The sequence below is a fragment of the Mobula birostris genome, chromosome 7 (genome assembly GCF_030028105.1).
Source record: "Mobula birostris isolate sMobBir1 chromosome 7, sMobBir1.hap1, whole genome shotgun sequence".
In the NCBI taxonomy this organism is placed as follows: Eukaryota; Metazoa; Chordata; class Chondrichthyes; order Myliobatiformes; family Myliobatidae; genus Mobula; species Mobula birostris.
In genome coordinates, this window is record NC_092376.1 from 103,767,314 (window position 1) to 103,784,008 (window position 16,695).

A 16,695-nucleotide genomic window follows, 5' to 3' on the forward strand; every position below is an offset into this window, starting at 1 on the left:
GTCAGTCGGGAAAGTTCCAAGTGGAGACTCAGGAATACCGTTGCACTCAGATGCAGGACAATTCTTCATTGCTGTTTCCATAACAGTTTTGTTTTACCAGTCAGGGTTGTTGGCGCTGTACTGAACCCCTGCACCTGGAGGACTAGTGGGCCTCTTAATTTGGCCTCTGCTCTTGACCTGTTCAGCATGTGTGACCCTACCAAGAGCCAAAGCATAAAGCCCTGACTCCAGCCAACATAGCTCTCTGGGTCATTGAGGCACGCAAACCTCCATACCACAACAAGGTTGTGGTCCTCTTGGACAGAACCCCTATTTATGGAAGGATGTAAGCATAATGAAAGCATTTCAGAGAAGATTGGTCAGACTAATACTTGGAATGGTTGGATTGTTTTATGATGAACGGTTAGGCAGACTAGTCCTGTATCAAACTGGAATTTGAAAGATGAATACGGGGTATGACTGATACATACAAGATCCTGAGGGTTCTTGAAAAGATTGAAGTATAGAGGGTATTTTCTTTTACTAAGGTTCACTGTTAAAAAATAGGAGTCCGCACGTTTAAGAAAGAGATGAGGGAAATAGGGTAATGAGTTACAGAATCATACTACATGGAACTAGGCCCTAAGGCCCACTGACTATGCCAACCATCTGATACCTGTCTATACAAATCCCATTTCCTTAGCCTTCTATGTTTCAGGTCATCATATAAATACTTCTCCAGCAGAGTGCCAGCCCACATGAAGATTAGTGGAACACCTCAGCTATTAAATAGATGCTCAAGATCTGTGCTCAGCTAAATAGATGCCTTTGTTAAAGCTCCAACAGCAAGTAGTGTGTCAAAGTTCAGGGGAACCTTAGGTTTACTGAATGATTATGGACCTTGCAGCCCAACCTGTCACTTGGTGGAAGTGATCCCAATCGCATGAGAGAGACAATGCAAGCAGTGACTTTTGAACTTAAGTGGCTAGCACACAACTTCAGCAAAGCCTCCAAGACTTTGTTGTGATTCATTCCCTTATGGAATCACAGCAGTCAATTGACATGCATATCCTTCAGAATCCTGACAGCAAAGAACCAAAATCATACTCATATTGGGAAAGAAAAGGCATAATCTTTGGGGTCAAGAAACTACACAAGTATTAGTATGGTCAAAAATTTGACTTGCTGATTGATCACAGATTTCTCTACTATAGTAGAAACAATACCAGCACCAAACTTGCAACATTGGAATGCAACCTTAGGCCTTGACCTTGTTGACCTGTGGCTTCAGAATTGAGTAATAATGTTCTCAAGACCATGCAGTTGCTGACACTCTCGAGTACCATACAGAAAGTGATGATGATGAAAGAGAACTTCAAATGACTCACATTGTGTTACCAAGAGCAGTAAAAATCACGATCCTGATCTTTTTTGAAATTAACACTGATGTACTGACCCAAATTGGTGAGCTATCAGCTTGTGACATTTCAAAGATAAAAGGAATCAGTTGTCTATATATCAAAGTTGTGTTCTGTGTGGTGCCAGAGTCATAATACCTCCACCATTTTTGAACTGTTCACTGGCTAGCCTTCAGGAGTATCAGCTTGGCATTTCTGCATGAACATTCAAACCTTGGGTCACCTTTGGTGGCTGGGACTTGATCAAGAGATACGGAACTTCGTGAATTATATACACGGTGATAAAGGTGTACAAGGTGAAAAACATAGATCGAGTGGACAGGCAGAGACTGTTCCCCAGAGTGGAAACGACTCATTTTAAGTTAACTGGTGGAAAGTATAAGGTGGATGGAAATCCCTGCCTGACTTGGTGGTAGAGGCAGATACATTAGCAAACTCCTAGATAGGCACATTGGTGATAGGAAAATGGAGGACCATATGGGAGGGAAGGGTGAAATTGTTCTAAGAGTAGGTTAAAAGGACACCACAACATCTTGGGTCGAAGAGCATGTACTGTGCTGTAATATTCTATGTTCGATGCATACCCTGTGAGGTTGTTTCAAACTTGTCCCTTGAGCCCTGCACACACGATGAAATGAGCCAATGAGTATTTCTGGCTGTGATTGGTATTCATTCGAAATGGCCAAAAGTGCTTCCCTCACAAATTACCATTATTGGTAACTATGAGTTTTCCAGAGAATTTGTGTCAGACAATGGTCCTCAGTTTGTTGCACGTAAATTTGAGCTCTTCATGAAAGAAAGAAATAAGTCTACTCTACTTGACCACCTTATATCATCCTGCAATGGTGCAGCAGACTAGGTTGTACAAACTTTTAAGATCTGGAACAAACAGGAATGTTTTCCATTTCATTTTCCAAAAATTTAAGGACATAATAACATTGGCTAATTAATCTTCCTTAACGCCTTCGGGATGTAGGAAGAAATCAAAGCACCTATGTGGAGACCCACACTGTCACATGAAGAACACGGAAACTCCATACAGTCAGCACCAGAGGTTGGGGTGGAACATGGATCGCTGGAGATGCAAATCAGCAGCTGTACAAGCTACACCACTAAACTGGTCCATCAGAGCACAACAAGGATATTAATTTTATTGGAAACATCCTTGGTATGACGTGGTATGGCAGTCTCAGGTGAAAGGCATGAAAAGATACTCTGGTTGTTACCTGAGTAACACACACAAAATACTGGAGGAATTCAGCAGGTCATGCAGCATCTATGGAAGTGAATAAGGCCAAGACCTTTCTTCAGGACTGGAAAGGAAAATGCCAGAATAAAAAGGAAGGAACAAGGGAAAGAGGATAGCTGGAAGGTGATTGGTGATCCAGGTGGGTAAGAAAGATAAGAAAGGGCTTGAGAGGAAGGAATCTGATAGGGGAGTAGACCATATGAGAAAGGGAAGGGGGAGGGAATCCAGGAGGAGGTGATGGACAGGTGAGATGAGGAAAGAGGCCAGAGTGGGGAATAGAACAAGGGGGGAGGGGGAGGGAACTTTTTTAAACCGGATGGAGAAATTGATATTCAGGTTGGAGTCTACCTAGATGGAATAGTAACCACTATCTAATTATTAGAGGAATTCAGAATCAGATCCAATTTAATTTATTTATCACACATATAAGACATAGGAGCAGAATTTGGCTACTTGGCCCATTGAATCTGCTCCACCATTTCACCACGGCTGATCCATTTTCCCTCTCAGCCCAAATCTCCTGACTTCTTCCCATATCCCTTCATGACCTGACCAATCAAGGATCTATCATACTCATAGTCATACTTTATTGATCCTGGGGGAAATTGGTTTTCGTTACAGTTGCACCATAAATAATAAATAGTAATAGAACCATAAATAGTTAAATAGTAATATGTAAATTATGCCAGTAAATTATGAAATAAATCCAGGACCAGCCTATCGGCTCAGGGTGTCTGACCCTCCAAGGGAGGAGCTGTAAAGTTTGATGGCCACAGGCATGTGTGACTTCTTATGATGCTCTGTGCTGCATCTCAGTGGAATGAGTCTCTGGCTGAATGTACTCCTGTGCCCAACCAGTACATTATGTAGTGGATGAGAGACATTGTCCAAGATGGCATGCAACTTAGACAGCATCCTCTTTTCAGACACCACCGTGAGAGAGTCCAGTTCCATCCCCACAACATCACTGGCCTTATGAATGAGTTTGTTGATTCTGTTGGTGTCTGCTACCCTCAGCCTGCTGCCCCAGCACACAACAGCAAACGTGATAGCACTGGCCACCACAGACTCATAGAACATTCTCAGCATCGTCCGGCAGATGTTAAAGGACCTCAGTCTCCTCAGGAAATAGAGACCGCTCTGACCCTTCTTGTATACAGCTTCAGTGGTCTTTGACCAGTCCAGTTTATTGTCAATTCGTATCCCCAGGTATTTGTAATACTCCACCATGTCCACACTAACCCCCTGAATGGAAACAGGGGTCACCGGTACCTTAGCTCTCCTCAGGTCTACCACCAGCTCCTTAGTCTTTCTCACATTAAGCTGCAGATAATTCTGCTCACACCATGTGACAAAGTTTCCTACCGTAGCCCTGTACTCAGTCTCATCTCCCTTGCTGATGCATCCAACTATGGCAGAGTCATCCCAAAACTTCTGAAGATGACAAGACTCTGTGCAGTAGTTGAAGTCCGAGGTGTAAACGGTGAAGAGAAAGGGAGACAAGACAGTCCCCTGTGGAGCCCCAGTGCTGCTGATCACTCTGTCGGACACACAGTGTTGCAAGCACACGTACTGTGGTCTGCCAGTCAGGTAATCAAGAATCCATGATACCAGGGAAGCATCCACCTGCATCGCTGTCAGCTTCTCCCACAGCAGAGCAGGACAGATGGTGTTGAACGCACTGGAGAAGTCAAAAAACATGACCCTCACAGTGCTCGCTGGCTTGTCCAGGTGGGCATAAACATGGTTCAGCAGGTAGACAATGGCATCCTCAACTCCTAGTCGGGGCTGGTAGGCGAACTGGAGGGGATCTAAGTGTGGTCTGACTATAAGCCGGAGCAGCTCCAGAACAAGTCTCTCCAGGGTCTTCATGATGTGGGAGGTCAATGCCACCGGTCTGTAGCTGGGGCGCAGCGTCTTCAGCACAGAGACGAGGCAGGACGTCTTCCACAGTACAGGAGCCCTCCGGAGCCTTAGGCTCAGGTTGAATACATGGCGAAGTACTCCACATAGCTGAGGGGCACAGCCCTTGAGCACCCTGGTACTGACACCATCCGGTCCTGCAGCCTTGCTTGGGTTGAGACGTTTCAGCTGTCTTCTCACCTGTTCAGCTGTGAAGCCCACCATGGTGGTTTCATGTGGGGAAGGGGTATAGTCATGAGAGCAGGGTGGGGGACTGTGAGGAGGGGTAGGAGGGGAGAGTGGAATACGTGTTGGTTGGGGGCCGACAACAGAAGGCTCATGTGGGGGATGGGCAGGGGCCACAATGTCAAATCTGTTAAAGAACAGGTTAAGTTCATTGGCCCTGTCCACACTGTTTTCTGCTCCTCTGTTGCTAGTTTGCCGGAACCCAGTGATGGTCCTCATCCCCCTCCAGACCTCTCTCATGTTGTTCTGCTGGAGTTTCCACTCAAGCTTCCTCCTGTACCTGTCTTTAGCCTCCCTGATCCTGGCTTTCAGGTCCCTCTGTATTGCCCTCAACTCATCCCTATTTCCATCTCCAAACACCCTCTTTTTAGCGTTCAGGATGTCCTTAATGTCCTTTGTCACCCATGGCTTGTTATTTGAATAACAAAGGACAGTTCTTGTCGGAACATTGCAGTCCACACAGAAGTTGATGTAATCAGTGATGCACTCTGTGAGCCCATCAATATCCTCTCCATGTGGCTCGCAGAGTGCCTGCCAGTCTGTCACCTCAAAACAACCCTGGAGTGCCTCATAAGCCCCCTCCGACCACTTTCTCACTGTCCTCGAGGTTGCTGGTTTACTCTTCACCAGAGGCACGTAGCAGGGTTTTAGATGCACCAGGATGTGATCTGACCTTCCCAGTGGGGGGAGGGGAGAGGAGCTGTAAGCATCCTTAACGTTTAGCGTACATCAAATCCAGAGTCCTCTCCCCTCTGGTTGTACAGCTTACATACTGCGTGAAGCTGGGCAGTGTTCTAGCCATGGTAACCTGGTTGAGGTCACCCGAGATGGTAATGAGGGCACTCGGGTGCTGGGTTTGTAATCTGGCTATGACGGTGTAAATGATGTTACACGCCGACGTCGGGTTGGCAGAGGGAGGGATGTACAATCACAATTGCATGCAAGATTTCCCTTGGTAAATAATATGGCCGGAGTCCAACAGCAAAAAGTTCAATATCCAGGCTACAGACCCATTCCTTGATTGTAATATGCCCAGGATTGCACCATCTGTTATTTACCAGAACCGCCAGCCCCCCCCCTCTTTACGCTTACCACTCTCAGTGCAATTCTGGTCAGATCGAACAGTCTGGAAGCCCTCTATGGAAACGCTTTGATCGGGTATGCCTTCGTGCTGCCACGTCTCAGTGAAGCACATGACACTGTTCTCCCGAAATGTTCTCTGACTCCTGACAAGCGCCGTCAGTTCGTCCATTTTATTCCCCAACGTTCTCACATTTCCCATGATGAGAGAGGGGAGACACGGCTTATAACTTCTCTTCTCCATAAGCCTCTGTTGTCTTGACCCGGTCCTCTTCCCTCGCCTTTTTGATCCCCCTCTGCATCCTCTGTGTGTTTTCCTCCAGATTTCAGCCGGGATGTCCGCTGCTCTGTTCGCTAAACCGGCAGGCATGAGCGCAATCAGTTGGTCCCTGGAATAAACAATGCGGTCATCCTGCTGCCACACTAACGAGACGTGTCCGAATGTAACTATTTCCAGCGCTAAAAAAGCAAGTAAAACTCTCTCCACCAGCATGTTAGAGAGGGTGCAGCTTCACCGTGTTACCGTGAGAAAAAAAGTACAACAAATAACTATCTACCTCAGCCTTAAATATACATAAAGACTTGGCCTCCACAGCTGACTGTGGCAACAAATTCCATAGATTCACCACTCTCCGGTAATGAAATTCTTCCTCATCTCCGTTCTAAAAGGATGCCCCTCCATTCTCAAGCTGTGTCCTCTGGTCTTAGATTCTCCTATCACAGGAAACATCCTCTCCACATCCACTCTACCAAGGCCTTTCACCATTTGATAGGTTTCAATGAGGTCACCCCTCATTCTTCTGAACACAGGTCCAGACCCATCAAATGTTCATCATGTGGCAAGCCATCCAGTCCCAGAATAATTTTTGTGAACCCCTTTTGAACCCTCTCCAGTTTCAGCATAATATGTGAAATATACAGTGAAATGAATTGTTTGCATTAAAAACCATCATAACATAAGGATATGCTGAGGGCAGCCCACAGGTGTCACCACATCAAACATTCTGGTGCCAACACAACATGCCCACAATGTGCAGCAGAACAGCAGCAAAACGAGCCCCTTCCTTCCCTCCCATTCACATACGCAGACAGTCCTCCACCCTTGGATGGGCCACCTCCAGGCTTCCAGTCTCCACTGGACCCGTTAACTTGCAGACATTAGGCCTTCAGCCTCCCGGTGGATTCACAGACTTGCAGAACCAGGGCTTCGAATGGAAGCAGAGGTAGAGTCATAGAGCACCACAGCCCAGAAACAGGCCCTTCTGCACATCCACTCCATGCCACTATTAATCTGCCTAGTCCTATCGATCCGCACTCAGACCATAGCCCTCCTTACCCCTCCCATTCATGTTCTTATCTAAGTTTCTCTTGGATGTTGAAATCAAACCTGCATCCACCTCTTGCACACTCCATGCTCTGACTGAAGGATGTTCCCGTTAAAAAATCCACCTTTCACCCTTAACCCCCGACCTCTAGTTCCAGATAACACAATCCTAAATTATCTGAAAATTTTACGATGTCTGAGGCTCAGAATTACTGAATCAATAAAGTGAACTCTGGCTGTAGTTTCCATGGAAAACCACACAAGGGTGAGTTGTATAGAAATGCCACTCAGCGGTTGAGGTTTTGAGATGGTCAAAGCATTTCCAAGTTAATAAAACATAACAATGTCAAACTCCGAAACTGCACAAAACATTGCAAAATCATTACTGTTCAAAAACTACAGTGCCGATCACAGATTACGGGGAAATTAGTAAAGAGATGGGAAGAGAAAGTATCAGTGAAATTTCCACAATGATCCACTTAATAGCAAAGATAATTACTCTAATTGCATGGGATGTACACAAATATAAAGCAGTAACAGATTAGAAGAGTTAAGTCTGGATGCTCTTGCCTTGGTAGATGATGGAAAGTGTTATTAGGATCAGAAAATTACTGGTTTAAATGTGGAGAAAGTGACAGCACTGGCACACTCGTCTAAAGTTAGTCCCTAGTTTTGATTCTGACCGAGAAAAATTGCAAGTCCTTTGTGAGCTATCAAGGTCAGAAAGTGATTAAGATGGAAGAGAAATTCAGTGAGATGTGAGATAGCCACAGGACATGAAAAACAGGTGACTGAAGGGAGCCCAGAGGAGCAGCAGGGTGCATGACTTCACATGACCACATATCACCTTCAATCCAAAGCTGCCCAACACAGCACAGACCTGCTGTCACGATCAATGCAGTCATGAAATAAACAATATAGACGAGGTAGCAAAGCAAAGGAACAATTTATTTTGTTGTGGTAAAACTTCTTTTAAAACAACACAAGACTAATATAATTCACTTTAAAATGAAAACCACCCAGCATCTCATTGCTACCATCAAGAAGGAGGTACAGGAACCTGAAGACACACAGTCAATGCTTCAGGAATAGCTTCTTCCCCTCTGCCATCAGATTTCTGGATGAACCCATGAACACATCCTCAGTATTTTCCCCTCTCTCTTTTTGCTCTATTTGTTTAATTTAATTTATATAAACACTTACTGTAAATTATAGCTTTATTATTATGTATTGCAATGTGCTACTGCCTCAAAACGACAAACTTCATGACATATGCTGGTGAGATTAAACCTGATTCTGACTCTGATTCTAAATAGGGTGTTTACACAACATGTTTAATGAATTTATCGAGTAGGTCTCTGTTTTTATGAGTCTTATGATATAATTTCAAGGGATTGGTCAGTTTCCATATCTTATTAAAGTTCCCATTATTCACATGATCCTAGACACCAAGTGTCTCCCCAACTATACACCTCTTTAGGCTTCAAAAATGTTCCCAATAACCTTACTACATAATATCCACGGACTTGTGTTCTCCCACAAGAGTCTCCACGAAGGGTGGCACAGTAACATAATGGTTAGCTCAATGCTATTGCAGCCTGGGGCATCAGAGTTTGGAGTTCATTCCCGTCGACCTCTGTAAGGAGTCTCTGCACGTCCTCCTGTGGAATGCATGGGTTTTCTCTGGGTCCTCCAGTTTCCTCCGGCAGTCCAAAGTCGTACTGGGTAAGTTAACTAGTCATTGGAAATTATCCCATGATGAGTTTAGGAGTAAATCAGGGTTGCTGGGTGCGGCTCGAACAGATTCCATGCTGCATTGCTAAATGAATAAATAAATAAAAAGTCAAGAATACATGCTCATGAGCTTTTTTTCTCTCCTATATGTAGTCTCACTATTTTCACAACAACAATCAGTTAATCTGGCACAAACCATGAATCACTCTGGGCAGTCATTGTCTAGCGACTCTTTAAATAGATATTCATGGGCATCAGTTGTGAGAAGCTCGGTGAAAAGTTTCATGTTTTAGCTTGCCCTGAAAACCTGTTTCAAACTGCTCGACAAGCCAGACTCTTTAAGAAGACTCAGTTGCAATCCTCCAAAAGAAATGTGAGGCAAGTAGATTTGCAACATGAGAGAAATTTGATCCTGCGGTTTAATGTTCAAACGTTCAATCTAAGGAGAGTCTGGTTGCAATGTTGCCACTTTATATTTAAAAATAATCCAGTTAGGTTTAAATTGAACAAGTTTAGCTTTATGAACATGGATTTCAGCCAGATGTAAAAGAAGATTAATAGTAAACTCTTTCAGGTGGCATTTTTCCAAATTAAAACTGCAAATTGCATCTCCAAGCTTAATTTTTTGCTGAAAGTAGAAATTAGTGAAGGTAAATAGACTGAATTTGTTCCAAGCTATTTTAAAAGCAGCAACACAAGAAAAAGAAGTCAATTGCTTTAGTTTCCTTCCAGTCTCTTGCCGAGACTTAATGGCTCATACTCTAAAGCAGCTCAAAGCCAGTACTGTAAAGGTTTTGTCCAATAAATGACACATTAAACTCTATCCTACTCTTCCCACAACCCTATACAAAGAAAAGCATTTGATTCTTTGGAGTCTTAGCCAATATTCCTCCCTCAGCCAAGGCTAGTTAGTAACCCCAGGAAAGAACATCAATTCTCCACCCCACATGCTTCCTGTATTTACCTTTATCCACTTACAACTAAAATAACTGGGCTCTGAACTGTTTCTATAAGTTTTAAATTATCACCAAATAAATGCAAGTATTGATGAACAGGACATCATAACTTAAATTTCAGTTCCTAAATTTTTGGCTTACATAAAACAAGGAACATAGTATAACACAGGAATATGGCCATTGGCCCTCAATGTCTGCACTGAACAGAAGGCCAAATTAAATTAATTTTTTTCTGCTAGTACGAGGGGTGATTGATAGGTTCATGGCCTAAGGTTAGAAGGAGTCAATTTTAGAAATCCTAGCACATTTATTTTTCAACATCGTTCCCTCCTACATTTACACACTTAGTCCAGCAGTCGTGGAGCATACGGATCCCTTCTTTGTAGAAGTCGACGTCTTGGACCTCCAGAAAGTGGTCCACAGCAGGGGTGATTGATAAGTTTGTGGCCTAAGATAGAAGGAGATGATTTGTTAAATTCAAACGTCCTGCATAATCACTCAAAGAGTTGAACTGCATGTGCATGTAACGAGAGCTGTATAACTCATCTCCTTCTACCTTACGCCACAAACTTATCAATCACCCCTGCTGTAGACCACTTTCTGGAGGTCCAACACGCCGACTTCTACAAAGAAGGGATCTGTATGCTTCATGACCGCTGGACTAAGTGTGTAAATGTAGGAGGGGACTATGTTGAAAAATAAATGTGCTAGGTTTTCTAAAATTGACTCCTTCTACCTTAGGCCACAAATTTACCAATCACTCCTCGTGCATATCTTTCCATTCCTGCATATTCATAACTAGTCTGAAAATCTCTTAAATGACATTATTTTATCTGTTTCCAACTCTGTCTCTGGCAGTACATTCCTTAGGCAGCTGCCACTTTCTGTGTAAAATTTTGCCATGTATATCTCCTCTAAACTCACATGTCCCACCCCACTCTCAGCCTTAAATGTATGTCCTGTTGTATTAATTCGTTCCCTATTCTTTCACTTTACTGCCTTTGACTTATCGACCTTCAGACCTTCCAGTTTCCCAAGAACCTTCTCTCTAGTAATGGTAACTTCACACACTTCATGACCCCTGACACCTGGAACTTCCACATACAGTTTGTGCCTTCCACGGTGAAAACTGATGCAAAACGCTTATTCAGTACATCTGGCAATTACTCGTCCCCCATTACTACCTCTGCAGCATCATTTTCCAGTAGTCTGATATCCACTCTCGCCTGTCCTTTACACTTCATGCATCTGAAGAAACTTCTGCTATGCTCTTTAATACTATTGACTAGCTTACATTTGGTATTCTATCTTTACATTCTTACTTGCTTTTTTACTTGCTTTCTGTTGGTTTTTAAAGGCTTCCAATCCTCTGATTTTTGCTCTATTATTTGCCATCTCTTTGACTTCCTTGTTGGCTTTGTCTTTTCTTGTTAGCCATGGTTGTGTCATCTTTCCTTTAGAATGCTTCTTCCTCTTTGGGATGTATATAATCTGTGCCTTCTGAATTGCTTCCAGAAATTCCAGCCATTGCTACTCTGCCATCACCCTGCCAGTGTTCTTTTCCAATCATTTCTGGCCAACTCCTCTCTCATGCCTCTGTAATTCCCTTTATTCCACTGTAATACTGATACATCTGACTTCAGCTTCTCCTTCTCAAATTTCATGGTGAATTCGATCATATTATGACTATGTGCTCCCTAAGGGTTCTTTCACCTTAAGGTCTCTTGGCAATTCTGGTTCATTGCACAACACCCAATCCAGAATAGTTGATCCCTAGTGGGCTCAACCATGAGTTGCTCTAAAAAGCCATCTGGTAGGCACTCTAGAAATTCAGCACAAACCTGATTTTTTCCAATCTACCTGTATATTGAATTCCCCCATGACTATTGCAATATTGCCCTTTTGGCATTCATTTTCTAACTCCTGTTGTAATTTGTAGTCCTCATCCATATTACTAATTGGGGGTCTGTATACAATTCCCATCAGGGTCTTTTTACCCTTGAAGTTCCTTAGCTCTGTCCACAATGATTCAACACCTTCTGACCCTATGTCACCTCTTGCTAATGATTTGATTTCATATTTTTTTATCAACAGAGCAACACAACCCTTCTGCCTTCCAGCCTGTCCTTTTGATACAATGTGTATCATTGGACGTTAAACTCCAAGCTATAATTTTCGGTGATGATTCAGTGATATCTTATTCCATATACTGCATGCATTCAAATATAAAACCTTCTAGTCCTGTAATCACCCTTCTCAATTTTGTCCACCTTTTACATTGCAATTCATCCTGTAGACTGCAGTTTTGCCCCATCAGCAGCCTCTCCTCACTACACATTGTCTCTGTTTGTAAACCAGCTGCCGCATCTTCAGCACCAACATCCCGCATTTCCTACAACACTTCTTGTACTGAAATATACACAGCTCAGGACACCAGTCACACCTTTTGATTCCTAAAATTGTCTGAGGTCTTACCAACATCTGCCTACGCAATCCCTCCACTAACAGTTCTGGCACTCTGGTTCCTATCCCCCTGCAACTCAAGTTTAAACCCCACCATGCAACATTAACAAGTCTTCCCATAGGATATTAGTCCCCCTCCAGTTCAAGTGCAAACCCTCCCTTCCGTACAGTTCTCACCTTCCCTGAAAGAGAGCCCAGTGATCCAAAAATCTAATGCCTTTCCTTCTACACCACCTCCTTAGCCATGTATTAAACTGTATAATTTTCCTAGTCCTGGCCTCACAAGCACATGGCACGGGTAGCAATCCTGAGATCACAACCCTGGAGGTCCAGTCCTTTAACCTAGCACCTCACTCCCTAACCTCCCTACGCAGAACCACGTCACTCATCCTACCCGTGTCATTGTTGACCAGCAGTGTTCCTCAGGGGTCTGTGTTGGAACCGATTCTTTTTACATTACTGTATATGTCAATGATTTGGATGATGGAATTGATGGCTTTGTTGCAAAGTTTGCAGACGATATGAAGATAGGTGGAGAGGCAGGTAGTTTTCAGGATGTAGAGAGGCTACAGAAGGAATTAGACAGATTAGGAGAATGGGCAAAGAAGTGACAGATGGAATACAGTGTCAGGAAGTGTATGGTCATGCACTTTGGTAGAAGAAATGAAAAGGATGGCTATGTTCTAAATATTGAGAAAATACAAAAATCTGAGGTGCAAAGGGACTTGTGCAGGATTCCCTAAAGGTTAATTTACAGGCTGAGTCTGTGGTGAGGAAGACAAATGCACTGTTAGCATTCATTTCAAGAGGACTAGAATATAAATGTAAGGAAGTAATGTTGAGACTTTATAAAGCACTGGCAAGGCCTCACTTGGAGTATTCTGAGCAGCTTTGTGCCCCTTATCTAAGAAAGGATGTGCTGAAACTGGAGAGGGTTCAAAGGTGGTTCATGAAAATGATTCCAGTGATTGAAACGCTTGACCAATGAAGAGTGCTTGATGGTTCTGGGCCTGTATTCACCAGAATTCAGAAGAAAGAGGGCTGACCTCATTGAAATCTATCGAATAGTGAAAGGCCTTGACAGAGTGGATGTGGAGAGGATGTTTCCTGTGGTGGGATAGTATAAAACCAGAGGACATAGTCTCAGAATAGAATGGCATCCTCTTCTAACAGAGATGAGGAGACCAGAGAGTGCCTCCTCTTTAGCCAAAGAGTGGTGAATCTGAGGAATTCTTTGCCACAGGCAGCTGTGGAGGTCAAAACTTTATGTATATTTGAGGCTGAGGTTGATAGATTCTTGAGTGACCAGGGCATGAAGGGATACAGGGAGACGACAAGAGATTGGGACTGAGAGGAAACAATGGATCAGCCATGATGAAATGGTGGAGCAGACTTGATGGGCCAAATGGCCTAATCCTGTTCCTATATCCTATGGTCTTATGGTCTTTACCAAAATGACTAAGGTGAAATGTATTAATAGAAATGGATGATTTTGTCTAACTCTTAAGGTGGTTCACCTCTCATTTCATTTCATTTATCTTTCATTCCATAAAACCCTTGCTTAAAATATTCTTGCTATTTCTGTTTTGAAGATTTTGGTTGATGTTTGGCCCACACACAGATTTTTGGGATAGAGTTCCATTTTTCCACCGTTTTATATGAGGAAGTGTTTCCCAACATTATTTTGGAAGCCCCTTAATTTAGATATTAAAGAACTTGCTTCCCTCCAACTACCCTGTCAACTTTATGTTATCTCACTCAGATCAGCTGTGTTCATGAAAGTAGCCAAGTTGATGCAAAGCGTCTACTTGGTTTAATCACTTTAGTTGTGGTGAAACCATTGCATGTCTTCCAAGACCAGTGGTTCTTCCTGAAGTGCCTAGAACTGGCTCCGCTACTCCAAATGGAGTCTAAACAACATGTTATACACCTGCAGCCAGACTACCACCGCTTTCTATACCAATCCCTTTGAGGTAAAGATTAAAGTTCCATTAGCCTTTAATTCGTTTTGTAACTGCACACACCTTTTCATTTGTCTAATGAGACATATTTTTGGAAACACAGTTGAAAAATGGGCAGGTCATATTATACAGTCAGTCAATTATACAGTCAATCTATTCCTTTCACTTCAAGGCTCCATCAGTGCCATACATTGTCGAAGATTTATTGTGTACTGATCATGATGAAGGGCTTGTCAATATTGGGTTAAGGTTGCAGACACCCTGAGCCATTTATTAAAAGGAAAATTCTTGTCCTCTTCTCCAATATCAGAACAGCACCTTGGTTTGCAACAGCAATAAATGTTTTTTTTGTGTGTGTACTGTGACACCACACATCCTCCTGGAACTCAGTTCATTCCAAACTTCTGCCTCCAATGTAACAGGTGTTCATAAGCATAATAAAAAAAATGAAAGCAGATGTAAGTTATATGGCCCTTTGTGTCTTTTTCTCCATTCATCAAGGCAACCGTTTATCGTTATTTCAGCACGACTTTCCAGCACTCTCCCTATATCCCTCGAATCCCAGAAATCAATCAATCTGTATTTTCAATGAACTTACACCACCATTTAGGGAAGAGAATTCCAAAGATTTGCTACTCTCTGAGTAAAGAAATCTCTCCTGCTCACACATCTAAATGACATACCCTTTACTCCCAAACTGTGCCTCCTAGTGCTAGACTTTTTAGTTTTTGGATACCTTCTTTCAGCATCCAACCTGCCCACAGGAATTGTGTACTTTCCGATGAGAACTGCTCAAATCCTTCTAAACTCTACAGAAACTGTCCTTCCCTACTCTATCTCTCTTTATACGGCATATCACCTAATCCTGGAACCAGCTGAGTGAACCTCTCTTTGTGCCCTCTGTGGCAAGTACCTCCTTTCTCACTGGGAGTGGTCCCACCAAGGTCCTATCTAGACATTTCTGAAGGAACACAGAATACTGAGTTTTACTCATAGTTCTTACAACAATTTGTGCTCTATCCCCAAAAGCTGTTAAACATTTATAATTCAGGTGCCTTTACATTACGGTTTTAGTTCAGCAGACAGTAACACATTAATGGGCGCTCATGTAAAAGGGGCTCCAGCTTATCCCCGGACTTTCAAAGATCAGGCTTTTTATTCAATTGTATACTTTTCTCTCTCAAAGGCAGTAATTTATCCTGCTGTTTGATCCAAACTGTAAAGAATCTACTCTTTACATTTGTAACCCAAGATGGTAAGTTTTAAAGGTTCAAGCAGGTTCAAAGTTTCATTTATTATCAAAGTTTACAACTCTGAAATTCTTCTTCCCTAGATAATCATGAAACCAAGAAATAAAAGAAAAGAATGGTAACATGATCACCAACCCCCAAATCCCTCCACCCCGCACAAAAAATGAACAAAAATGGAGCAAGCACATTGACCCCGAAATCCCCCTCTCCTGCACACAAAAAAACAAGAAAGATCAGGTGAAAGACACAGAATATAAAAAACTATAAGACTGAAAAATCCTATAGTCCAAGTCTACATCCAAAATGCAGAAAACCTGGATAACAATCTCCAGGCCCAGCGGGAGGCCTTTCCCTCTCCGAAGAAGAGTGATCCCACCAGCAAGCAAAAGGCAGTCTCCCCTCTCAATAGCAGAGCAATCTCAACAGTAATCAAAGGCAGTCTTCCCCCTCAAAAGCAGGCTGATCCCCCAGCAATCAAAAGGCGGACTCCCTCCTCAAAAGCAGATTTATCCCCCAGCGATCAAAAGGCGGTCTCCCCTCTCCATAGCAGAGTGATCTCACCAGCAATCAAAAGACAGTCAGCCAGCATTCACCTCTTGCATTCGCCTTGATGTTCCAATCTCCCCCATTGCTTTAATTGGCGATCAGTGGAAGCTTTAATCAGTGAAATGGAGTTGAATATTGGCCCTCACCCTGTCCTGCAGTCCTCTCACCATGAGGTTTGTGCACGCTGCCTGTGTCTCCTGGAATCCTCTCCGAGACTGCAGAGCACTAGGACACCAAAGCGATCTCCAAACTGCAAATCACAGGCTCCGGCCCTTCCAGAATCACATTCAAGACAAAAAACATATGTTAGACATAAAAGAAGTGAAATAAGTGGTTTCATGATCTATCCAGAAAATGTTGGCTGAAGGAGCATTGTACACAGGTGCTATCTTGATAGTTTTTAACCTCCTTAAAAACGAGAGTGTTGATTTTTTTTAAAGAGGTTGTGCATTTTTTTCTAGGATGCTAAACAAACTTACTCTGTAACCTTCAGCAAGCATAGTTGTGAACCCAAAAGTGAATGGTGGAAATCTGGAAAAAAAAATTGCTGGAGAAACAGAGAGTTAGAAAAGCATTTAAAGGAGTAG